A 27,859-nucleotide genomic window follows, 5' to 3' on the forward strand; every position below is an offset into this window, starting at 1 on the left:
AAAGACATTTATTATAGCATGGTTTTATCCTGTTGGCAATAGCATAAATATCCATCAGTAAGGAAATAGATAAGTTTTCATAATATGCTATGCAACTCTTTAAAAAATGAGGTTAGAGGCTGGCACCACGGCTCACTAGGCTAATCCTCCCCCTTGCAGCGCTGGCACACAGGGTTCTAGTCCCGGTCAGGGCGCCGCATTCTGTTCCGGTTGCCCCTCTTCCAGGCCAGCCCTCTGCTGTGGCCAGGGAGTGCAGTGGAGGATTTTTATTTATTTTTGTCCTTGGGCCCTGCACCCCATGGGAGACCAGGATAAGTACCTGGCTCCTGCCATTGGATCAGTGCGGTGTGCCGGCCGCAGCATGCCGGCCGCAGCAGCCATTGGAGGGTGAACCAAGGGCAAAAGGAAGACCTTTCTCTCTGTCTCTCTCTCTCACTGTCCACTCTGCCTGTCAAAAAAAAAATGAGGTTAGATCTTTGTGATTATTTCATAATCTATACTGATTTTTTCATTTCTAGAATATAGTTAATTAGTTTAAAGATACACCTCAAGCACACTTTATTAAAATATTCATACTGTCTATTGAATTTCAATGTCCATGGCACACTGGAACTTTTCCTTTTAACTGGTAAAATTACTATTCTGTTTATGGGTTTTTTTCCCAATGCCTGAGTACTCGAATATTGGGTCCACAGGATTATTTGAATGTTGCTAATGGATTGCACAGCATATTCCTATATTCCTATGAACAATTCAGTACATCGGGTAGACCTGTGAACATGCATGGAAGAATAACTGATGCTCTAAACCAGGGATTGAAAAACATTCTTGGAAAAAAACTAAATAAATGTTTTAGGCTTTGTAGACCATGAGGTCTCTGTTGTACTCTGAAATACATTTTAGACAATAAGATATTGGGTGTGGCTGCATGTCAATAAAATTGTATTTGCAAAACCATGCCATTGGATGAATTTGGTTACAGGCACTAATTTACTGAACCTCATGCCAAAACTCTGGTGCTGCACATATGGTAAATCTCTAAAAAGGTAATCTGCATTTGTGTTGCTTAATGATAATCTATTTCAATATGAATCATGACATGTGTTTCATGAGTGATGTCAAGTAAAGCTTTCAGAAATTTTATTTATAAAATAAGATTATTTTCTGCATTTCTTTCCTTTTATTCTTATTATATTCAATATAATTACTTTGTAGAATATTCTAGATTTAAGTTACTTTTAACAAGCAATATTGCTCTTGAAACTTTTAGACTTTCTATAGTCTTTACTTTTATAAGTGTAAGAAAAATGACAGCTTATATAATAAATGAAAACTTTTTAAGGGGTTCATTTATAATTTCAGGAATTTATTATTTAATACCTTTGAAAGTTTTAGCCCCAGAAGTATTATTTGTTACAAATATTGTATATAATTATTATATAAGGATTGAAAAATTCAGCTAGACAAGAAGAAAATTAGACCATTCATGATTGTGCCACTTAGTGATGAAATCCTTGTGAAAACTAACCATACTCCCTGCCTCAGATTTCCTTTCCATTCAACCTTGAACTCATTCCAGTCATTTCTGTTCTCCAAACCCCTCCAAAATTGTTTTTTCCAAGGTTACCCCCGATTTTTCATAAACCTGGACATACTTTCTTTTTTTTAGTGTCATAATTCATAATTGTTTTTATTTATTTTGTAGCTGTTTGCATGCTTGGGGTAATTTTCAAGAAAGGAAATTTAGGGGTGGTTCTCTGGGTTCAGGACTCAGGCATCTGGGGGATACTAAACAGGTCTTGTTCTTGCAGAAAGTGAGGTGGGAAGTGCAGGGGTGGCCTCGCTGGGTCCTGTGTGTCTCACGGCTGTGCAGGTCCCGTGGCTGTCATCAGCGGTGAGGAAGACTCGGCCAGCCCCCTGTACCACATCAACCATGGCCTCACCACCCCCTTGGCGCTGGACGTGGGGCCCGACACTGTGGTCATCGGCACGGCCTGCATCCCGGTCATTGAGAACCCTCAGTACTTCCACCAGGGCCACAGCTGCCACAAGCCAGACATGTGTAAGTCCTAGGACGGTGCTGCCCCACGGGGGAGGGGTGTGGCCGCAGACCATGTTGCTGGGATTACCTGGACATACTTTTTTTTTTTTAATTTTTTGACAGTCAGAGTGGACAGTGAGAGAGAGAGACAGAGAGAAAGGTCTTCCTTTGCCGTTGGTTCACCCTACAATGGCCGCCGCGGCCGGCGCGCTGCGGCAGGCGCACCACGCTGATCCGATGGCAGGAGCCAGGTACTTCTCCTGGTCTCCCATGGGGTGCAGGGCCCAAGCACTTGGGCCATCCTCCACTGCACTCCCTGGCCACAGCAGAGAGCTGGCCTGGAAGAGGGGCAACCAGAATCCAGCGCCCCAACCGGGACTAGAACCCGGTGTGCCGGTGCCGCAAGACGGAGGATTAGCCTAGTGAGCCGCAGCGCCAGCCTTGGACATACTTTCATACATCTCATTTTTCTTAACCTGTCAGCTCTATTTGACCCGAAAAAAAACCCACTCTCCTCCAAAATATTTTCCTTACTTGGCTTTCAGGATGTGACTCACTCACCTGGCTCTCCTCCTGCCTTCCTAGTCCATCCATCTTACTCTGTTTCCTTTGTTTCTTTCGTCTTCTAATTCTCACACATTGAAGTTTCCCAACCCTTAATCCTTGATCTTTCCTCTGGTGACTTTTACACCTTGTATATGCAAATTATTTTCAGATTTTTACCTCCAACTAAGATCTTTCTCCTTATTTCTACATGTAGATAACAATCTGCCTGCTTAACACTTCTTTTTGGGCATCCATTAAGTATTTCAAGCTTAACTGGTCCAAAATTGACTTACTATTCAAACTAGCTCCTCATGTAGTCTTTCTTCCTTAGGTGTATGGCAACTCTTCCCAGTTGCTATACCAAGACCTGGTCGCATTTTTAACACATGTCTCTCTTTTACACTTCACCTCTAATTTTTCAGCAAATCTTATCAAATATACCTTCCAAATATATTCAGAAGGTAGACTTATGTCCAAGCCACCATCCTCTACTACATTTATTAGTGTGTAGATTGCTAATAGATTTTCTTTTCACTTTTTTTCTTACAGCCTCTTTTCATCAATTTTAACACAGTTAGCCTCATAAGACAAGTCAGATTTTATCATTCCTCTGCCCAAAATCTTATAATTCCCTCTGACTTCATCACTCAGTTTAAATGCTAAAGGTCTTCTTAATGCCTACAAGGCAACACATGATCTGACATTATCTCTCTGCCTTAAACTTCTGGTATTCTTCTTCACTTTGCTCCAGTCACACTGAACTCCTCACTATTCTTTTCTTTTTAACTTTTATTTAATGAATATAAATTTCCAAAGTACAGCTTATGGATTACAATGGCTTTTCCCCCTCATAACTTCCCTCCCACCCACAACCCTCCCATCTCCCGCTCCCTCTCCCATCCCATTCTTCATCAAGATTCATTTTAAATTATCTTTATATACAGAAGATCAATTTAGCATATATTAAAGATTTCAACAGTTTGTACCCACACAGAACATAAAGTGTAAAATACTGTTTGAGTACTAGTTATAGCATTAATTCACATTGAACAACACATTAAGGACAGAGATCCTACATGAGGAGTAAGTACACAGTGACTCCTGTTGTTGACTTAACAAATTGACACTCTTGTTTAATGGTGTCAGTAATCTCCCTAGGCTCTTGTCATGAGATAACAAGGCTGTGGAAGCCTTTTGAGTTTGCTGATCTTATTTAGACAAGGTCATAGTCAAAGTGGAGGTTCTCTCCTCCCTTCAGAGAAAGTTACCTCCTTCTTTGATGGCCCGTTCTTTCCACTGGGATCTCATTTGTAGAGATCTTTCATTTAGGTCCTCTCTTTTTTTTTTTCTTTTGCCAGAGTGTCTTGGCTTTCCATGCCTAAATTTAAATCAATTGTTTCCTAAAATCAACTAATCAACTATATAGAGAGAATGACAGCATATTTTATTGTTCGATTAATAGAGATGACATGAAATTTTTTTCTTACAGAATTTAATGAGATAATGTGAAAACATATACATCATAATGAAGAATATATTCCTTATTTAATCATCATGTTCCATAGCTTCTGAAAAATCTGAGAGTCTATCCATGTCTTATTTCTGGCTTGACATTTTCTTCACATCCTCATCTCTGTGTCACCATCAGCCTGCTCACTACAGCTGTTCAATGAACACAATAGCATCACCGGCTTTTCAGGTTATGAGAGAGATACCAGGCCCAAAACTCCCAGTCACTCATTAATACTTAGTCAAGCAGTTACAATTCTGCTACTTGGCAGATGACATTTAAGACCTCCAGGCACTTATTTTAGCATTGGTTTAACTTTTACTGTGAAGAAGAATTCCATATTCCTTAGCATGGAATAAAATCATTTAAGTCAATTTGGCTCTTGCCAGTTCAAACTAGACTACTTATCATTCCATCAGTTTTCCTCACCTCCAGCTTTTTACAAATCTTATGCTTATCCTTCTCTGGTATATATTGTCTCTGTCCTGTGGATATTGATTTCCATAATGCCTCTGCCAGAAATCTTACAATATTTTCACAAAATTAGAACACATGCCACTTCCATGTGTTCTAGCAGTGCAGGGTTTTATTCCTGTCATCCTATCTATAACTGTATATGGAAATCACCTGTTTATCTCTTTGTTGCGTTTCAATTTATGATTATTGATGGTTAGCCTATATCATTCTTATGTTGTGATTCCACTGTTTTGTACATGGTTGCAGAATCATTGGGTAAGCCAGGAATTCTGATTCTTAACATGCAATGAAAATTAATTCCATGTATGTGGGAAAATGTGAGAAAACTATATATAGTAGTAATTTTTTTATAGTCATGCTTACATTTTTTCTTAACAGTGATAAAATTCTCAAGTTTTTAAATACTTAGACTTGTTCACTGCAAAGTCTTTGAGATAAAGAACATAATTATTTTCTTTTGTTTTTAGGAATTTATGAACTAAGATCTGAAGCATATATTCCTCTCAACAATAATGAGAAGTCAAATCTAAGTCATGACCTAGTATTCAAAGAATTGAAAGAAATGTAAATTTTTAAAATAAAAATCATATTCTCCTGACTAGACTGTTTATATAACACTTTAATGGTTTCCTATTAAATATATAATATGAAAATGTTCATTAAAAGAAAATACTTTTGCATCATATATGTATGATAAAAAATTTTTTAAATTTTATTTGGAAGGAAGAAAGGGAGAAAAAGGGAAAAACAATCTCCCTTCCACTGGTACACTTAGACTTATCCAGGCCAAAGCCAGTACCAGGAACTCAGTTCAGGTCTCTCACGTGTGTGGCACAGACTCAACAACTTGAGTCATTTCTTTCTGCCTCCCTTGGTTCTACTCACAGGAAGCTGGAATCACAATTACAGCTGAAGAAACATGCCAGGGGATTCCAAATCAATCCCATCAAGGTGGCATGTACCATCTCAGTTTAAGTTCATAATTGATCATAATGATAGGATTACGTGTCAAAGGGATCACATAAACAGGACTGATGTCTGCTAATACTAACTAGAATTATATAGCATATATAATTATAATTATATTATAATACTAGAATTAAAAAGGAGAGAACGATCCAACATGGGAAGCAGGATACACAGAAGACTCATAGAATGGCAGATGTCCTAAACAGCACTCTGGCCTCAGAATCAGCCCTTAAGGCATTCAGATGCGGCTGAAAAGCCCATGAGAGTTTCACAGGCATGGAAAGCCAAGACACTGTGGCAAAAAAAAAAAAAAAAAAAAAGACCTAAATGAAAGATCTCTGTGAGTGGAAAGAATGGACCATCAAAGAAGGAGGTACCTTTCTCTAAAGGGAGGAGAGAACTTCCACTTTGTCTATGGCCTTGTCTAAATAAGGTCAGAGTTTGTGAACTCAAAAGGCTTCCATAGCGGTTGGCACCGTGGCTCAATAGGCTAATCCTCTGCCTGCAGTGCCGGCACACTGGGTTCTAGTCCTGGTCAGGGCGCCAGATTCTGTCCCAGTCGCTCCTCTTCCTGTCCAGCTCTCTGCTGTGGCCCGGGAGTGCAGTGGAGGATGGCCCAAGTGCCTGGGCCCTGCACCTGCATGGGAGACCAAGAGAAGCACTTGGCTCCTGGCTTCGGATCAGCGTGGTGCACTGGCCGCAGCGTGCTAGCCGCAGCGGTCATTGGGGAGTGAACCAATGGACAAAGGAAGAAGACCTTTCTCTCTGTCTCTCTCACTGTCCACACTGCCTGTCCAAAAAAAAAAAAAAAAAGGCTTCCATTGCTTTGGCAGCTCATGACAAGAGCCTTGGGTGATTACTGACATCATAAATATGAGTGTCAATTGTTAAATCAACAACAGGAGTCACTATGCACTTACTCCCTATGTAAGATCTCTGTCCTTAATGTGTTATACTATGGAAATTAACAGTAAAACTAGTACTCAAACAGTACTTTATACTTTGTGTATCTGTGTGGGTGCAAACTGTTGAAATCTTTACTTAGTATATACTAAGTTGATCTTCTGTATATAAAGATAATTGAAAATGAATCGATGAAGAATGGGATGGGAAAGGGAGTGGGAGATGGGTTGGTTGCGGGTGGGAGGGAGGTTATGGGGGGAAAAGCCCACTATAATCCAAAAGTCATACTTTCAAAATGTATAGTTATTAAATAAAAGTTTAAAAAAATTATAGCCAGAACTTAGTCCAGTGTGGAATGTGGATATCGCAATAGCATCATAACTACTATATCAAATGCTGGGCCCTTTATAATTTTTGAAACTATTTCTTGGGATCTGTAAGTTATTTTTAAGCAGATTTTACAAATGAAAACCTTTTTTAGAAAGCTTTTATTTACTGACTCTGGGCGGGGCGAATTAACAGGAGATTAGGACCTAGTGAATTTGTGGTGCTACTGAACTGAGACTGAAAAAAGAGACGGTGGGGGAGAGAACTCACGGAATTCACGTGAATACTCTCCAGAGATGCTACAATTCCGTAACTTTGGCAACCCAGTGGGAGACTGAAGGAGAATTTGAGCCCACTCTGAGGGCCGAACAGATTCCCTGTGGGGTCCTTGGGAAAGAGCTTCCGATCTCTGGCTCCTGTGGGTATATCATTTGCCTGCTAACTAACTCCAACTTCGTTCAGCTGTGCGGAATTACTTCCCTTTTGAATCAAAAAAAGAAAGAGAGAGAGAGAGAGAGATTTACCACGCCTAACCTGGGAGTGTCACCTTTGGCACACCAAACAGAGCTCTCAGGCCACACCCATCTCAAGCCCTAAGGCTCCATCAAAAACAGATAGTCCACTTAATCTAGAGTCATAGTATAACAAGAAAAAGCACCACAGTGAAGAAACCAAATATCTCCAATATGCCAAATAACAAACGCAAAAACCGAGGTAATAAAAACAAGGAAGTCACCATGACGCCCCCAAATGAAAAAGACACCCCAATTCAAGATTATGAAGATGATGAGTTAGAAGAAATGCAAGAAGCAGATCTCAAAAAATTGATAAGAACATTAAGAAGTTCTCAAAAACAAATTCTTAAACTACAGAAATCCTTAATGGACAAGATAGAAAATCTCTCTCGTGAAAATGAAATATTAAGGAGGAATCAAAATGAAACGAAACAACTAGTACAACAGGAAACTGTGATAGTGACGAGAAATCATAATGAAGTGAAGAATTCAATAGATCAAATGAAAAACACAATAGAGAGCCTTACAAACAGAATGGGTGAAGCAGAAGAGAGAATATCGGATTTAGAAGACAGAGAACAGGAAAGGATACAGTCAGACCAAAGAAAAGAAGAGAAAATTAGAAATCTAAAACATATTGTCAGGAATCTGCAGGATACTATTAAAAAACCCAACATTCGGGTTCTAGGAGTTCCTGAAGGCATGGAGAGGGAGAAAGGATTAGAAGGCCTAAAAGTGAGATACTAGCAGAAAATTTCCCAGGTTTGGAGAAGGACAGAGACATTCTAGTACAGGAAGCTCACAGAACCCCTAATAAACACGACCCAAAGAGATCCTCACCACGACACGTTGTAATTAAACTCTCCACAGTGAAACATAAAGAAAAGATCCTAAAATGTGCAAGAGAGAAACGTCAGATTACACTCAGAGGATCGCCAATCAGACTCACAGCTGACTTCTCATCAGAAACTCTACAAGCTAGGAGGGAATGGCGAGATATAGCCCAGGTACTAAGAGAGAAAAACTGCCAGCCCAGAATATTATATCCTGCAAAGCTATCATTTGTGAATGAAGGTGAAATAAAGACTTTTCATAGCAAACAGAAATTGAAAGAATTTGTCGCCACTCGTCCAGCCCTGCAACAGATGCTTAAAGATGTGTTACACACAGAAACACAGAAACACGGTCATCAATATGAAAGAAGGTAAAGGAAGGAAACCTCACAGCAAAAGATCACAGGGAATTCAAAGCATGTATTAGAACTTATCTTTGGCAAATGGCAGGGCAAAGTTACCACTTTTCATTAGTCACATTGAACGTGAATGGCTTGAACTGTCCAGTTAAAAGACACCGACTGGCTGATTGGGTTAAGGAACAAAACCCATCTATTTGCTGCTTACAAGAAACACATCTTTCCAACAAAGATCCATACAGACTGAAAGTGAAAGGCTGGAAAAAGATATACCATGCCAACAGAAATGAAAAAAGAGCAGGCGTAGCCATCTTAATATCGGACAACATAAACTTTACCACAAAAACTGTTAAGAGAGACAAAGAGGGACAATATATAATGATTAAGGGATCAATACAACAGGAAGATATAACAATTATCAATGTATATGCACCTAACTACAGGGCACCAGTTTATCTAAAAGATTTGTTAACGGACTTAAAGGGAGACTTAGACCCCAATACAATAGTACTGGGGGACTTCAATACTCCACTCTCAGAAATAGACAGATCAATAGGACAGAAAATCAACAAGGATACAGTAGATTTAAACGACACTATAGCCCAAATGGATCTAACAGATATATACAGAACTTTCAATCCTACAGCTAAAGATTTTACATTCTTCTCAGCAGTACATGGAACCTTCTCTAGGAATGACCACATACTAGGCCATAAAGCAAGTCTCAGCAAATTCAAAAGAATTAGAATCATACCATGCAGCTTCTCAGACCATAAAGGAATGAAGTTGGAAATTAGCAACTCAGGAATCCCTAGAGCATATGCAAACACATGGAGATTGAACAACATGCTCCTGAATGAACAATGGGTCATAGAAGAAATTAAAAGAGAAATCAAAAATGTTCTGGAAGTAAATGAGGATAACAGCACAACATACAAAAATTATGGGATGCAGCAAAAGCAGTGTTAAGAGGAAAGTTTATATCAATAGGTGCCTACATCAAGAAATTGGAAAGGCACCAAATAGATGAGCTTTCAATTCACCTCAAGGATCTAGAAAACCTACAGCAAACCAGACCCAAATCTAGTAGGAGAAGAGAAATAATTAAAATCAGAGAAGAAATCAACAGGATTGAATCAAGAAAAACATTACAAAAAATCAGCCAAACGAAGAGCTGGTTTTTTGAAAAAATAAACAAAATTGACACCCCATTGGCCCAACTAACTAAAAAAAGAAGAGAAAAGACCCAAATCAATAAAATCAGAGATGAAAAAGGAAATGTAACAACAGACACCACAGAAATAAAAAGAATCATCAGAAATTACTACAAGGACTTGTATGCCGGCAAACAGGGAAACCTATCAGAAATGGATAGATTCCTGGACACATGCAACCTACCTAAATTGAACCAGGAAGACATCGAAAACCTAAACAGACCCATAACTGAGACAGAAATTGAAACAGTAATAAAGGTCCTCCCAACAAAGAAAAGCCCAGGACCAGATGGAGTCACTGCTGAATTCTACCAGACATTTAAAGAAGAACTAACTCCAATTCTTCTCAAACTATTCAGAACAATCGAAGAAGAGGGAATCCTCCCAAATTCTTTCTATGAAGCCAGCATCACCTTAATTCCTAAGCCAGAGAAAGATGCAGCACTGAAAGAAAATTACAGACCAATATCCCTGATGAACATAGATGCAAAAATCCTCAATAAAATTCTCACCAATAGAATGCAACAACACATCAGAAAGATCATCCACCCAGACCAAGTGGGATTTATCCCTGGTATGCAGGGATGGTTTAATGTGCACAAGACAATCAATGTGATACACCACATTAACAGACTGCAGAAGAAAAACCATATGATTATCTCAATAGATGCCGAGAAAGCATTTGATAAAATACAACACCCGTTCATGATGAAAACTCTAAGCAAACTGGGTTTGGAAGGAACATTCCTCAATACAATCAAAGCAATCTATGAAAAACCCACAGCCAACATCCTATTGAATGGGGAAAAGTTGGAAGCATTTCCACTGAGATCTGGGACCAGACAGGGATGCCCACTCTCACCACTGCTATTCAATATAGTTCTGGAGGTTCTAGCCAGAGCTATTAGGCAAGAAAAAGAAATTAAAGGGATACAAATTGGGAAGGAAGAACTCAAACTATCCCTCTTTGCAGATGACATGATTCTTTATTTAGGGGACCCAAAGAACTCTACTAAGAGACTATTGGAACTCATAGAAGAGTTTGGCAAAGTAGCAGGGTATAAAATCAATGCATAAAAATCAACAGCCTTTGTATACACAGACAATGCCATGGCTGAGGAAGAACTTCTAAGATCAATCCCATTCACAATAGCTACAAAAACAATCAAATACCTTGAAATAAACTTAACCAAGGACGTTCAAGATCTCTACGATGAAAATTACAAAACCTTAAAGAAAGAAACAGAAGAGGATACCAAGAAATGGAAAAATCTTCCATGCTCATGGATTGGAAGAATCAGTATCATCAAAATGTCCATTCTCCCAAAAGCAATTTATAGAGTCAATGCAATACCAATCAAGATACCGAAGACCTTCTTCTCAGATCTAGAAAAAATGATGCTGAAATTCATATGGAGGCACAAGAGACCTCGAATAGCTAAAGCAATCTTGTACAACAAAAACAAAGCCGGAGGCATCACAATACCAGATTTCAGGACATACTACAGGGCAGTTGTAATCAAAACAGCATGGTACTGGTACAGAAACAGATGGATAGACCAATGGAACAGAATTGAAACACCAGAAATCAACCCAAACATCTACAGCCAACTTATATTTGATCAAGGATCTAAAACTAATTCCTGGAGCAAGGACAGTCTATTCAATAAATGGTGCTGGGAAAATTGGATTTCCACGTGCAGAATCATGAAGCAAGACCCCTACCTTACACCTTACACAAAAATCCACTCAACATGGATTAAAGACCTAAATCTACGACCTGACACCATCAAGTTACTAGAGAACATTGGAGAAACCCTTCAAGATATTGGCACAGGCAAAGAGTTTCTGGAAAAGACCCGGGAGGCACAGGCAGTCAAAGCCAAAATCAACTATTGGGATTGCATCAAATTGAGAAGTTTCTGTACTGCAAAAGAAACAGTCAGGAGAGTGAAGAGACAACTGACAGAATGGGAAAAAATATTTGCAAACTATGCAACAGATAAAGGGTTAATAACCAGAATCTACAAAGAGATCAAGAAACTCCACAAAAACAAAACCAACAACCCACTTAAGAGATGGGCCAAGGACCTCAATAGACATTTTTCAAAAGAGGAAATCCAAATGGCCAACAGGCACATGAAAAAATGTTCAAGGTCGCTAGCCATCAGGGAAATGCAAATCAAAACCACAATGAGGTTTCACCTCACCCCGGTTAGAATGGCTCACATGCAGAAATCTACCAACAACAGATGCTGGAGAGGATGTGGGGAAAAAGGGACACTAACCCACTTTTGGTGGGAATGCAAACTGGTCAAGCCACTATGGAAGTCAGTCTGGAGATTCCTCAGAAACCTGAATATAACCCTACCGTTCGACCCAAGCCATCCCACTCCTTGGAATTTACCCAAAGGAATTTAAATTGGCAAACAAAAAAGTGGTCTGCACCCTAATGTTTATTGCAGCTCAATTCACAATAGCTAAGACCTGGAACCAACCTAAATGCCCATCAACGGTAGACTGGATAAAGAAATTATGGGATATTTACTCTTTAGAATACTATACCGCAGTAAGAAACAACGAAATCCAGTCATTTGCAACAAAATGGAGGAATCTGGAACACATCATGCTGAGTGAAATAAGCCAGTCCCAAAGGGACAAATACCATATGTTCTCCCTGATCGGTGACAACTGACTGAACACCAAAAAGGAAACCTGTTGAAGTGAAATGGACACTATGAGAAACGGTGACTTGATCAGCATAGCCCTGACTGTTAATGAACAACTTAATACATTATCCCTCTTAGTAGTTTTTTTGTCTTTTCTACTTAATATGACTGGTTTAATTCTGTAATTAATACACAGTTATTCTTAAGTGTTGAAATTTCACTGAAATGTGATCCCTGTTAAACATAAGAGTAGGAATAAGAGAGGGAAGAGATGTACAATTTGGGACATGCTCAAGCTGACTTGCCCCAAATGGTAGAGTTAGAAACATACCAGGGGACTCCAATTTAATCCCATCAAGGTGGCATGTACCAATGCCATCTCACTATTCCAAGTGATCAATTTCAGTTCACAATTGATCATAATGAAAGGACCAAGAGTCAAAGGAAGTGCATAAACAAGTCTAGTACCTGCTAATACTAACTGATAGAATAAATAAAGGGGAGAGTGATCCAACATGGGAAGTGAGATACTCAGCAGACTCATAGAATGGCAGATGTCCTAAATAGCACTCTGGCCTCAGAATCATCCCTAAAGGCATTCGGATCTGGCTGAAAAGCCCATGAGAGTATTTCAGGCATGGAAAGCCAAGACACTCTGAAAAAAAAAAAAAACCCTAAATGAAAGATCTCTGTGAGTGAGATCCCAGTGGAAAGAACAGGTCTCAAAGAAGGAGGTACCTTTCTCTGAAGGGAGGAGAGAACCTCCACTTTGAATATGACCTTGTCTAAACAAGATAAGAGTCGGTGAACTCAAAAGGCTTCCATAGCCTTGGAAACTCATGACTGGTGCATAGGGAGATTACTGATGCCATAAACAGGAGTGTCAATTTGTAAAGTCAACAACAGGAGTCACTGTGCACTTACTCCTCATGTAGGATCTCTGTCCTTAATGTGCTGTACATTGAGATTTAATGCTATAACTAGTACTCAAACAGTATTTTTCACTTTATGTTTCTTTGTGGGAGCAAACTGTTGAAATCTTTACTTAATGTATGTTAAACTGATCTTCTGTATATAAAGAGAATCGAAAATGAATCCTCATGTGAATGGAAGGGGAGAGGGAGTGGGAAAGGGGAGGGATGCGGGTGGGAGAGACGATATGGGGGGAAGCCATTGTAATCCATAAGCCGTACTTTGGAAATTTATATTCATTAAATAAAAGTTAAAAAAAAGGAGAGAAAAAAAAGAAAGCTTTTATTTAATAAATATAAATTTCATAAGTACAACTTCTGGAATATAGCAGTTCTCCCCGACCATAACTGCCCTCCTAACCACACTACAGTCCCACCTCCTACTCCCTCTCCCATCCCATTCTTCATTAAGATTCATTTTTAATTATCTTTATATACAGAAGACCAACTCTAAACTAAGTAAAGATTTCAACAGTTTACACCTACATAAACACACAAAGTATAAAATACTGTTTGAAGACAAATTTTACTGTTAATTCTCACAGTACAACTCATGAAGGACAGAGGTCTTACATGGAGAACAAGTACACAGTGACTCCTGTTGTTGATTTAACAATTGACACTCTTATTGATGATATCAGTGATCACTCGAGGCTCTTGTCATGCGCTGCCAAGTCTATGGAAGTCTTTTGAGTCCACAGATTCCGTCAGTATTTAGACAGAGCCAAAAGCAAAGTGGAAATTCTCTCCTCCTTTCAGAGAAAAGTACCTCCTTCTTTAATCTCCCCTTCTTTTTACTGGGATCTCACTCACAGAGATCTTTCACTTAGGTCCTTTTTTTTGCCACAGTGTCTTGGCTTTCCATGCCTGAAATGCTCTCATGGGCTTTTTAGCCAGATCCAAATGCCTTAACAGCTGATTCTGAGGCCAGATTGCTGTTTAGGGCATTTGCCATTCTATGAGTCTGCTATGTGGCCTACTTCCCATGTTGGATCATTCTCTCCATTTTAATTCTACCTATTGTTATTAGCAAAAACTCGGGAAGGCAGTGGAGGATGGTACAAGCCCTTGGGCCCCTGCACCTGCATGGGAGACCAGGAGGAAGCACCTGGCTCCTGGCTTCGGATCAGCTCAGCACCAGCCATAGCGGCCACTTGGGGGGTGAACCAACGGAAAAAAGAAGACCTTTCTCTCTCTCTCTCTCTCTCTCTCTCTCTCTGTCTCTGTCTAACTTTGTCTGTCAAATAAAAAAAAATTAAAAACCTTATACAACTTAACACTAAACACACTCCTGCTCCTCCACTAAGCCTATCTCAAACACAGTGGCTCCCACTACACTCAAACCACTATCCAAAGCTGTTATAAGGCCCTATTAAATCTAATCTACCCATTACTCTTCTCTCTTTTCTCATCTGCTAATCTCCCCTTGTACACTTCCCTTCACTGTCCTTCCTGCTGCTTCCAAAATGAACACACTCACAACCAAGGCTTTTGCACAGGCTCCTTCCTCTGCCCAAAAATGATCTTCTCTAAAGCATTTGTGTGACTTGTTCTGTCACTTCCTGCAAGTCTCTGATTTAATGTCATCTTACCAAAAAGTTCTTCTTTGACAACCCCTCACATTTCCACTAATCTGTAGTCACTTTCCTCATGGTATTTATCATCCCTTCACAAATATGTTCTGTTCTCTGTGTTTCTTTTCTCCTCCCTCAACCAAAAACAAGCAAACAAAACTACTTTATGAAAGACAGAATTTTTAAAGATTTATTTCATTTATTTGAAAGTTAGCGTTACAGAAAGAGGTAGAGACAGAGATAGAGGTCTTCCATCTGCCAGTTCACTCAAAAAATGGCCACAATGGCCAGAGTTGAGCTGACCCAAAGCCAGGAGGTTCTTCCAGGTCTCCCACATGGGTGCAGTGGGCCATCCTTCACTGCTTTCCCAGGCACATCAGCAGGGCGCTGGATTGGAAGTGGAGCAGCCTGGACTCAAAACCACACCTATACGGGATGCCAGCACTGCAGGCCAAGGATTTAACCTGTTATTACACGACAGTGCTGGCCCCAGAAGACATACTTTTGCATATTCATTTCTTTACTGTGTCCCCAGTGCTTAAATAAGCCTGGCCTCTAACAAAGGTTCAAGAAAGCCTGGCATAATCTTGAGTTGATTAAATAATGCTGTATTTCCAAAACTGATAACTGTTTCTCTGAAGAGGGACAATGGTGGGTTGAGAGATAGTGTGTGAAAATGACTTGCTGCCATTGGCACACCCTTGTATATCTTTTATATTTAAATACCCATGTGTATGTATTGCTTACCCTAAAAAAGAGTTTTTAATTAGGGCAAAAATAATGGTTTTAATGAAAGGAGCTTATCATGCCATTTTTGTATTAAACATTGAAATAATTTATCAACCAGTTTTTATAATTTGTACCATTTGCAAGTTTAAAGAGAATGCTTTCAACGGTTTTATGCAAGCTGGGTGCTTTGTAGAATACCTAGGCATACTTAAGAGCTTTATATACATTGGTGATTCAAAAACTGAAACGTTGGGGCCAGCGCTGTGGTGTAGCGGATAAGGCTCCCTCCTGCAGTGCTGGCATCCCATATAGGCGCTAGTTCGACTTCCTGCTGCTCCAATTCTTATCCAGCTCTCTGCTATGGCCTGGGAAAGCAGTAGAAGATGGCCCAAGGCTTTGGGGCCCTGCACCCGCGTGGGAGGCCCGGAAGAAGCTCCTAGCTCCTAGCTTCAGATTGGAGTAGCTCTGCCCATTGTGGCTAACTGGGGAGTGAACCAGTGGATCAAAAACCTCTCTCTCTCTCCCCGTCTCTGCATAGCTCTTTCAAATAAATAAATAAATCTTAAAAAATAAACTGAAAAGGTATAAGGATAGATCTTTAGGATGGGGAGGCTTGTGTTCAGGCTTGGCTCTAGTAAGCAACTTGTCACTGAGTGACCTTCTTCTGTTCCCTGGAACCTGGCCAGTTCCTGGGAGGAGAACAAGGCAGAGCATACCATGTCCTTGGGCAGAAGTCTGAGGAACATCTTGAAACGTGCCTGCCATCTCGGCCCTCTGGCCAGGGTCCAGGAAGGGACGCACTGATTGCCATGAATCTCAGCAATGAGCCACCTTTGTTCCTGGGGCTTTAAGAGGGAGCTGGAACAAGCTTCTGCTGCTGCTGTTTATCCCGGGAGATCACGCAGTCAAGCTGAACATTGAACATGCCCGTGATGATTACTGATGATGTTTGATTCTCAGTATGGATCCTCCTCCGGCGCTGTGTGAAGATTGCCTAGTGATCAATTCCTGGGTTGAGTCCCCTGCTCTTAGGGACTCCCCCCACTTCCGTTCTTTCTCTTTCTCTCCTGCTTCTTAAAATTTGCTACTTAAACTGCTTGTTTCTTTATACTACAAGGCTTGCAGCATATTTCTTGCGGATCAAACTGAAAGTAACCAAGTCTGTGCACAGCAGACAGCTGAAAAATAATCTGCCGTCACAAGAGGTGACAGTATACAAGAAAAGAGAGGGATGAGCTTTCCATGTCATATTGTAAGAGCATTACTGTTTACTGGTTCAGTGGGACTATCTGCCAATTAACGCATATACTCATTCTTTTCTAAGGGTTTGTAAATATTTGGAATAATAATGCATTCATAGATTCTACCAGCAATCAGCATAAAATACAGTGGCTCATAAATCTGAAGACTACCAGTTTCTATTTTGTGAAAATCACCAACCCCTTTCAACTTTGCTAGCATTAGTCTTTTTCTCAAAATATATCTGGGATGACTTTAAAGCTGCCAAGCACAATCATTCAACACCAGGAGATAAAACTGTCTCTGAGGATCTAAGCACATCATAACAGTAATATGGGATCTCACCTTCCATTTTCTTATCCTTGGCTTCCAGTCTTTCTGTACCTTTTAGATTACGAACTGAGAAACACTCCTCTTTTCTCATACCTTGTCCCTACAACAACCCCACCAGCAGTGGAGCCTCTCCAGCTCATGCTGTTCTCACTATTCTCTTTGCCCTCAAATGTGTAAACCAAACTCATTGTTCAAGGACAGGTGTTGTGGTGCAGCAGACTAAGTCACCACTTAGGGCATCCACAGCCCACAACAGAGTGACTGGGCTCAAATCCCGGTGACTCCACACTTCCAATTCAACTTCCTCCTAATGAACCTGGAAGCAGCACATGACAATCCAAGTACTTGGGCCCCTGCCACCCACAGGGGAGACACAGATAGAGTTCTAGCCCTGATAATTGCAACCATATGAGGAATGGACCAGGGAATAAAGGCTCGCTCTCTCTCTCTCCACTTCTCTCTCACTCTGCTTTTTGAATATAAAAAAATAAATCTTTTTAAAAAACATGTTGTGTTTCATTTTCTTAAAAGGAAATGAAGTGACTTCTATGGAAGGATTCCTGTATGAATATATATTTCTTTCTTGAGATATGTAAGGCAAATATCTCAAAGTTAGAGGGCAGTGGGGAGCCAGATTATGGATGCTTGTGAGGTTCTTATGCCATGTATGACTGGTATTCCTCTGAGAAAAAAAACAGGATTGTTGAAGATCAGGGATGACAACAGTAGATCTGACATTCTAAGAAAGTTCTTTCATCTACCATGTTCACATGAAAAGAAGGTGTATAACTCACTTTTGTATCAGAAGATCAGAGGCAACTAACTTTATAAGGAGAAAGGTTTATTCAGGTCACAGATTGGAGGTTCAAGTCCAAGACTGAGGGAGAAGTATGGCACATGCAGATGTATGTGGAGGAACAAGTGGGGAGGCTGAGCAAGTGGCAAGTGGGGAGGCTGAATGCAGCTAGGCCCAATTCAGTCGTAACCACCATCTCACAAGAACTGTTCTCCGAAGACACACCCCCTAATGCCCTAAGGATGTCTCTCCAAGTCCACCTTTTAAGGCACCATAATCAAATTAAGTTGCCACCCTCTGATTACAATTAATATATGGCTTTAAGTTTAAATATCTGCATGATGTTGTGGGGGGCAAGGCATATTCAAATTGTAGCAGAAGGCAATGACTAGAGCAATGAAATACACAGAAACCTGCTAAACTACTGCAAGGGAAGGATGATGGGGTTTGAAGCAGACTGGCAGGTGTTCAGGTGATGAAGTGGTCTGGGTATACCAGTAGAGCCAAAAGGATTTCCCAACGCATTGGCTATGGGAGGGGAAAGAAAAGGAAAAAGCAAAGGAAGGTAGAGCTGCCAATAACTGAAAAGGAGAAAGACGTTGGGTGGAACAGAATTGGAGACAAGTCCGGAAGGCAGAAATACCTACTAGATGTTCAAATGTGTACCTCAACTACACAGGTGGATACAAAAAGTTAAAGATCCTAAGAAAGGTCTGGAAGAGAAGCAACTCCTGGCATCACTGGTATAGAGAGTATTTTTTTCATTTATGCAAAATAAAAGCACTTTAAGAATATGCAGAGAGCAGAACACTTCAATGTGGAAGGGTTACTCGGTAACAGATGAGGATACGTGCTGTCTGCTATTTCTACCTTCCTGGAGGGTATATCATGGACCTGAGAAACAATGTTCCCACCTCTGGCCCAATCTTCCTTTTGGATCTTGCATTCTTGAAGATCTACTTCCAAACTGCTTTCCAAACTCCTTTTATCAGAATTCCCTGATCCAATACTAGTGCAAGATCTTGTGTGCAAATGAGCTTAACACTCAATAATACAAAGTAGATTTTGTCTGATATTGGATAAAGCTGAGTGGATCTGGAGGTATGGTACTAAGGGTTAAACTGCATTTGGGACACCAGCTTCCCATACGGGCCTTTCAATTTGAATCCTGGCTCTTCTGTTTCGGTTCCTGGCTAATGCATCTAGGAGGGCAGAAGAAGACAACCGCAATGCTTGGACATCTGCCACCCATGTGGTAAACCAGGATTGATTTCTTTGCTCCTAGCTTTGGCCTAGCCTGGCTGTTGTGGCCATCTGGAGAGTGAACCAGTGAATAACAGGCCACACTTTATTGTGTGTGTTTATCTATCTATCTACATACACACACTGTACATGTATATAAAATTCAAGAAATCATTCTTGAGGCTGATGTTGTGGCATAGCTGGTAAAGCCACCACCTCCAGTGCCAATATCCTTTATGGGCCTGGGAAAGTGGCAGTGGATGGCTCAAATACTTCGACGTCTGTTCTCATGTGGGAGACCTGGAAGAAGCTCCTAGTTTTGGAACAGCACAGCTCTGGCCATTGTGGCCATCTGGGGAACAAACCAGTGGATGGAAGACTCATGCTCTGCCTCTGCCTCTCCCCAACTCTGCCTTTCAAATAAATAAAAAAAAGCCATTCTTCAGGCATGTCCCCAGATAGACTCAGACAACAAATTACAAAAACAGTTACAAACATTCAGGCAAACATATGGACAGGCACATAAAGCTTTGTAAGCAAGAAATGAAACCCAGTGTGTTAGAAAGTTAATTCCACTTATAAGAAAAGAAATACAGATCAAGTAAAAGTTGACATACAAGCTTTGTATTATATATTTATTCTATAAAGACCTTCATCAGTGGACCGAGGTCTCTGTGCCACACATTTTTACAATTAAAGTATTCAGAGATTAAAAAAATGATAATTACAAATGCCATAAAATTAGATTTGACAAAAGTAGATCTGGGCCAAACAGACAAATTAAAACTGAAATTACATTTCAGCCTGAATGAAAAATAACAACTCTGCATAAGAATCTATCCAGTATGAACAAAACAGCAAAGCTTAAAAATTTACATGTTGGCATATATAAAACTAGTCCAGGTCAAATTAATGGGAAATCTAGAGGGCCAAAATATTAAAGTCATATGCATTGTATTTAAAAATCATTAATCCTAGATTTTTTAAAAGGGAAGTTTCATGAATTAGTACTAACCTTTATCATTTCAGTGTCTCATGAATATAGACTCAGGTATTTCTGAAATCAGCATTAAACACGGATGGTTTTGATTACTTCTAAGGAGCAAGAGAGAGCAGGAACAGAAATCAGCACAAGACCCAGAGAACAGGCAGAAGGTAACAGAGAACCCTATTCCTTTCAACCTGTCTACACTGAATTCCTACTTCCCTAGCCACCCCAAACCAGAAAGCCTCTCTCCACAATCAACAGGCAGATACTTCTATGATCCTGGAAACTATCTGCAATACTGCTCCTCAGCTGCTCTAGCACTGAGGCACAGGTTAACCACAGCCTGTGATGCCGGCATCCCACATGGGCACTGGTTTGAACCCATATGGGCACTGGTTCAAGTCCCAGCTGTTCCACCGCTGACCCAACCTCCAGCTAATGCACCCAGCAAGGAAGCAGATGGCTCAGTATTTGAGCCTTCCCCCCAATGTGGGAGACCTGGATTGAGTTCCAGGCTCATAGCTTTTGCGCTGACCAGCCCTGGCAAACATTTAGGGAGTAAACCAGTCAGTGGAAGACTCCCCGGCCCCCATCATTCTGTGACTATCTGTAACCAAGCCTTTAAAAAAATTTTAAAGAATGTTTTTCAGAAGTTAACCATTAAGTTCAAAAAATTTTATTCATCACCTAACATCCTATCCAAAATACCCCAGAGAAACATAATTTTACTAGTATTGCTTTGCTTTTTTGGCTATCAGCTACAAAACAAAACAAAACAACAACAACAACAAAAAACAAAACAAAACAACAACAACAAAAACACAAACGAACAGACTAAAGAACAGGCCAAAGCAAATTTTGGAACAGGCCACAACCTTTCAGAAGCTGCCAAGTGTCAGGTTGTTTCTGACATATTGTCATACAAACTTTGAAGTAAAGACTAAACAGAAAGTCCAGTGCTAACTGTAAGGAAAAGGGTGCGTGCAGAGCAGTGCCTCCGCACACTGGGCACAAAATGTAGGGAAAGAGGGTGCAGATCCACAGCAGTCAGAATACACTCACAGCCAGGTCAAACTTAGTCAAAGAAAATAAACTCTCAGCATTGGACCAACTGCCAGCGAGCACACAGACTGAACACATAGCAGATGGCCCAGACCCCAGTAAGCTGGGCCTTTTTATATATTAAATAGGCTAGGGGTGGGGAGCCATAGGCAGAGGGGAGCAGTCCATAAAAGTTTTATAAGTTTTGCCTCCTGGCTTTGAAACCTGGGGAAGAAAGAGAATAATAGAATGAGAGATGAAATTGGCCCCTTGAAAGAAGGCAAGAGTAACCAGAACGTAAAGTGGCTTAGGCTTGTATACTTGTTTCATCAATCTGGATTCTGAGTATAGATAAGGAAGTGGGGCGTTGGTCTCTTTCTGGCTACTTCTTGCTGACGTGGGTGTAGACATGGGACAGGGTATCTATACACTGGATCGGATTGATTGGAGAAGGAAAGCAAGCAGCCTTTTGTTGCTCCTGCATGATGGCTCCAGATCTAGAAGTCATGCCCTCCTCCAAGAGCTTTTGAATCATGTTAAATGTACATGGTAGGAATAGGAGCACTGTGATTATGAGGATAAACGGAGAAATTAAAAAAAAATTGCCCCGATGGAAAAGATGGCCAAAATGAGGACAATGGAGGATACAGGACAGCAAGAGGCCTGTCCAGTTAGTGGGAAGGCAACTGTATGCCTGAGTGCTCCCACTGTGTTTAGGGTGTCTAACAAGCAGATCAGTACACAGGGTGGAAAACAGAGGACAGAGTCATTATTAGAGGATCAAAGAGAGGTGGGAGTTTTCCTATTTAGAGGTAGGCAGAAACTGACAGAAGGGGCTTGATAATAATCAGGTGGGCTTTAAGGCCTGGCCCAGGCATGTTGTGAGGCCCAGACCTATCTACCTCTTCACAGGTAGCACTGGATGAGACATCATAAGGGAGGTATGAATCTCCTTGGGGAAAGACACCCCGTTGATGGCCATTACCTAGCTGACTAGGGAGGAGGGCTGGCCTGAATAATAGGAGGTTAGTATCGAGTAGGTGGCATCTATGCAGCACTGCCTTGATTGGTACTGACCCTAGGCTGTCCTCCTGAGGGCAGTAGTTACTTTGAAAGCTGGGCAGAGGGAAGGGCTTCATAGCCTGGGGCCAACAGGGTCTGTGGTTATGACCCAGGAGTCCTTCAACCCCTGGGGCAGTCCCATTTCCAGTGGCCTGGCTCCTGGCAGAGCTGACAGTGCTATTCATGACAGCTGCTTGCCCAATGCCCTGACTCCTCATTTCCTAAACAGGTGCCATCCAGGGGTGGGCTGGCCTTGTTGGGTCTCATTGAAGGCAGATCACCATGTAAAACAGCCACTAATTGGCCTACCACCTAACCTTACATTGCTCCTGCTGCCTCGCTCACTCGTATTTCTTCTGGTTTCTGTTAAAATGGAACACAGAAGCAGCCTTTAAAATGTCTGACAACAAATGTCCTTCCAAAGAATAAACGGGAAGTACCCAGCCTCAGAGCAGGGCTCCAAGAGGCCGCCTGCAAAAACCACTAGGCAAAGCTCAGTATTGTGGAGAATTTCTGTTTTTCGTTAAGATTTGTGTATTTATTTGAAAAGCAGAAACAGAGAGACAGAGGCAGAAAAAGAGAAGGAGAGAGAGGACTTCCCAGCTTCACAGTTTGTCCCTTACGGACGTCCCGATGTCTTCCTTGAGCCCAAGAAATGCTGAGTGGTCTCTCCTTTCCCACTCCTGAACTCAGCACAGGCCACCACCTAGGACCTCAAATAGCTCACAGATGCATTCAGAGTCACCATTTCACAGACTGGTTCCAAGGCTGTGCCACTTGCCTCACCTCAAAGCTTCTTTTGGCTCCAAGTCATCACAGACATGTCACACGCCTTCTCCCAAACCACAGACAAAAATGCCTTATTGCACTGTGCTACACCGGATCTCTGTCTCTATTCCCTTCCCAACTAGAAACGGGAAGTCCCCTGCCCCACAGCCCGACTCCAAGAGGCCCCATGGAAAAACCAATGCACAGAGCTCCGGTCAGGGCTCAGCTTGTCCAGAATCCCAGTACCCTAATACACAGCCCACGGCAGAACGACAGAACTTCCCCCGTGGGCATCAAAGCGATACACGGCACGTTCATTTCCACAGAACCAAGCTGTGTCTTGGCCATCTACAAGACACTAGGCACATGCGGAAGAATCCTCTGTGAACACCCCAAGGAGCCATGTGCAAAGGGAAGGGAGAACAAAGAGAGGATAGGAAAGGACTCAGGGAAAGAACAGGTCTTCAAAGAGGGAGGTGCCTTTCTCTGAAGGGAGGAGAGAACCTCCACTTTGACTATGACCGTGTCTAAACAAGATAAGAGTCGGAGAACTCAAGGGGCTTCCATAGCCTTGGAAACTCATAACTGGTGCATAGGGAGATTACTGATGCCATAAACAGGAGTGTCAATTGGTAAAGTCAACAACAGGAGTCACTGTGCACTTACTCCTCATGTAGGATCTCTGTCCTTAACGTGCTGTACACTGAGGCTTAATGCTATAACGAGTACTCAAACAGTATATTTCACTTTGTGTTTCTATGGGGGTGCAAACGACTGAAATCTTTACTTAATGTACACTAAACTGATCTTCTGTAAAAAAAAAAAAAAAAAAAAAAGAAAGAAATTATCAATTCCCAACTTGACTCTCACTGGGATTAAACATGACAATAGGTCTGATCTGATTTCATCATCATTTAAAAAAAATCATCTATTATTTTTCACTTTATGTTTCTGTGTGGGAGCAAACTGTTGAAATACTTACTTAAGGTATACTAAGCTGATCTTCTGTATATTAAGATAATCGAAAATGAATCTTGATGTGAATGGAAGGGGAGAGGGAGTGGGAAAGGGGAGGGTTGTGGGTGGGAGGGACGGTATGGGGGGGAAGCCATTGTAACACATGAGTCGTACTTTGGAAATTTATATTCATTAAATAAAAGATAAAAAAAAAAAAAAAAAAGGAAAGGACTCGGGAAAGGGGGCAGTCAGTCCTTCCTCCTGCACCTGCAAGGAGCTCCCTGCTCCCCTCCAGGCTTTGAGGAAACATTCCACAATCACAAAGTCGGACTCTCCATTGGATCCTGTCAAGCCTCGTATCCCAACATGTCTGTGCGTGCCTGCCTGGTTCTTCCAGTAGACGGTAGCTCCTACAGGGTCAGAAGACTTTGCCCTGTTTCCTTTGGTTTTCTGTCGCTGCCCTCAGCCCTACTGAGCAGCTCCAGGAGCATGAGCTGCACGAAGGACAGGAGGGCTGTCCTCTCCCGAGGTGCCCCAACGTGAAACTGAAGTCAATTCCGTTAGGACAGATGGAAAACCACCCCAACAAATAGCAAGTCCACCTTCTAAGGCCACACAGCAGACCCGCATTGTCCTTGGGTTTCTCATGCGCCTCTTTCTCGTCTTGGGGCTGGGCCACTTCTCCAGGGAGCACCAAGAAAGGACGTGTGCCCCAGTGCATACTGCAAAGCGTCTCGTGTCCTCAAACCTGGCGGGCGAGGTCAGCAGGGCAACAAGCGCCACCCAGCCACGCTTGCCTCTGGCCTCAAGACGCACCAACACTGGGGGCGCATCCCAGGGAGGCACACGCACTGGAATTTGTTTCCCACATCTGAAGCCCCCTCATTTCAGCCGGGTGCCCGTTTCAAAGCCCACATCACTGTTGGCCTTTGGACAGGAGACAAAAAAGGTGCATCTAGTTATGAACACAAGGGCTGTGGGAGGGAGGTGAGGGGCAAGTCCTAGCCTGCAGCATGAGAAGTGTCCAAGCAGGGCCAGGCAACAGCTCCCAGATCCCTTGAAGAGGCGGGGTCTGGGGACCACAGTCCCTATCCCAACGACAGACATGGGATCTTATGTCACCTGAACATACATCTGACGATGATCATACGTGTTCTCCAGTCTCCCTGCACCAGCTCCCTCCCCAACACACATGCAAGGAGGCGACAACACTGAAAAACTCCAGAATGAAGGGCCCAGTGTTGTTGGGGCCACTCACGGAGCATCTGGCACTGCTGCCGAAACTCCTGTCAGGCGCACGGCCCAGCCCTCTGAGAAGTGGGAGAGAGTCCAGCGCCACCCGCTAGTCCTACCTTGACCTCACGCTAGGGGGACTCTCCATTCTCACTGGAAAGGTGGGGGTGACTCTGCGGCCCTTCTGCTTCTCTCATCCTCTGGCCCAGTGGCCCTTTGAGCCCTGCGGCAGGACTAGCGGAGACAACCTCCAGGCACACCCTGAAACCGAGGCGGGTGGAGGCCGTGTGTTTCCTGATTCCCCGGAAGCCCACCCAAACCCACTCAGCTTCCAATCCCAGAGACTTGTTCTGTCTGAGAGGGAACCAGCTAAGAGGCTCAGCCAGTGTCCCGACGGACCACAAACACAACTCCCGCGCCACCTGTCGCTGTCCTGCCAAAAGCCATGGAAATGTCAGCCCATCCACGTACTTGGCCAGCAGGGTGCCTGGCAAATCGAGCTCGCCCCTCTGCCTGGCTCCCACAGGATGTCAGGAAGCACTCTCTGGACCCTGGCAGGAAAACCCGCCATGCCCCAGAGTGGAGGATCAGAGAGCATGCAGCTGCCCCCTACCCTCGCGCGAGGACCAAGACTCTGCTGGGCCCCACACCTTACCTCTGGTACCCACACTCCAGCTCCAGGCACTGGGCTTGCCCAAACCCCTCTGGACATCTGGACGGCCTGGGTGCGGGCCCCCAGTGCCCACCCACCCAACAGTCCCAGCGCGCGTTCAGCTTGCCAGCACGCCCGGGGCTCCCCGCTCCACGCCAAGCTGGCTGGGCCAAGGCCTGGGACTCGGCTGCATTTTGGGGGCCGACACGCAGCTTCTTGACCTCCCCTCGCAAAAACTCACCATTTCACTGGGTCGAGAGGAAGGTGGTCCCACGACGGGGACAGGCGGGGGCACAACGGGCTGAGGAGATTCCTCCAGAGGTCACTCAGCCCGGTGCTCCGACTCGCCTTCCCTAGCTGCTCCTGGACCCGCAGAACTGGCCGCCTCCACTGGATCACGCCCCCGCCTTCTGCCCACGCACGCACACAGACACGTCCTGACATCACAGAGGGCGGGACCAAGGAGACCCGCCCCAGGACTCGGTGCTCATCTCGATGCCCCGCCCCTTTTCTTTCACCTAGCCCCATCATCTGTTGACACCTGGTTGGGCTCTTGGTGGCTCAGTTACCACCACCACTACTGCTATGCTTTCACCAATTACACTTTTTTCAGTTATAAATGCACATTTCAATCTTTTTCTTAAATTTGCCTTTGGTTTTTGGATGATCTGACGTCAGTGGGTCCTTCCAGCTGACCTCCTTGTTTCCCTCGGGTTTTGCTGTTTTACAGTTTTACTGCCTCAGCACTGCAGAGACACAGTGGGTGCGGGGTCAGAGCGCTCAGGGCACAGGAACTCTGACTCCGGTGCTGCCCCTGCCACAGGACTCTGGGCTGAGTGGCCATCGGATTAGAGCGTGGACTTGCTGGGGCTCTCTCCCTGGGAGGAGGGTCAGTTCCGCTGAGAAGGGAGGGAGAGATTGCAGGAGGCTCCTGGAGGAGGAAGCACCGGACTTTTATTCTGGACAATCGCTGGCGGTAGGGTGGACTGGGTTCATTTTCAGGCGGTAAACGTGTTGTGTGGGTAGTTAGTGTGCTGGGGATCCTGAGGTCTGGCATTTCTAGCTCCAGGTTCCGTGCTGCGGCTTTGCTCCTTTGTCAGTGGTGGCTGTGTGGTCGCTGAGCGCACAGGCTCGCTCTGCATCTCCAGTGCACGGTGCCCTGTTCTCCCCAGGCGCGCGTTGGCACGTGCCTGGAGAAGGGCGCAGGTTCCTCTGCTCCCGCGCACAGGCGTCTCAGCAGTGGCTTTGGCAGCAGCGGCGGGAGGAACGCACCGCAGCACCGTGGCTGCTGATCTGGTCGGCCAGCTGGCCATGGAGCCACTACTCACATGGGGTTCTGAAGAAGAGGCTGTGGTGGATCTTGGCAAACCCAGCTCCACTGTGAACAAACAGCACGTTTGAAAAAGAACCAGAAAGCCATAGAGCTGTGTATATTGGTGTGCACGTCCGGTTCAGGAAAAGGTCGGCGGCATCACAGACATCGTGCGCACAGACATCATCACCAGAGAAGAAAAGATGAAGATTTGGATAAAGAAGATGTAGAGAATCTCCCTCTTATGATACCCCTTCCCAGAGAGTTCAGTTTATTCTTGGTACTGAGGATGAGGACAAAGAACATATTCCCCACGATCTGTTCACGGATATGGACGAACTGTTTTACAGAGATGGAGAAGAATATGAGTGGAAAGAAACTGCCAGATGGCTGAAATTTGAAGAGGATGTTGAAGACAGAGGAGACCGGTGGAGTAAACCTTATGTGGCAACTCTGTCTTGGCACAGTCTTTTTGAACTAAGGAGTTGCATCCTAAATGGAACAGTCATGCTGGATATGAGAGCAAGCACTCTAGATGAAATAGCAGATATGGAACTGGAACACATGGTAGCCTCTGGCCAGCTAGACGAGTTCATCAA

At 43.1% G+C, this 27,859-nt stretch overlaps 2 long non-coding RNA genes across 2 annotated transcripts; one reads left to right on the forward strand and one right to left on the reverse strand.

Moving 5' to 3' along the window:
- The first annotated feature begins 1,402 nt into the window (after positions 1-1,402).
- Positions 1,403-5,172, forward strand: LOC138844974 (uncharacterized). Its single transcript, XR_011381507.1, has 2 exons — positions 1,403-2,062; positions 5,042-5,172. It is a non-coding gene; the product is annotated as an uncharacterized lncRNA (long non-coding RNA).
- LOC103350935 (uncharacterized) lies at positions 3,495-27,222 on the reverse strand. Its single transcript, XR_518781.3, has 3 exons — positions 26,190-27,222; positions 20,263-20,342; positions 3,495-4,249 (listed from the first exon to the last, which is right to left on the reverse strand). It is a non-coding gene; the product is annotated as an uncharacterized lncRNA (long non-coding RNA).
- Between the last annotated feature and the right edge of the window lie 637 nt (positions 27,223-27,859).

Source organism: Oryctolagus cuniculus, chromosome 13 (genome assembly GCF_964237555.1).
Source record: "Oryctolagus cuniculus chromosome 13, mOryCun1.1, whole genome shotgun sequence".
Classification (NCBI taxonomy): Eukaryota; Metazoa; Chordata; class Mammalia; order Lagomorpha; family Leporidae; genus Oryctolagus; species Oryctolagus cuniculus.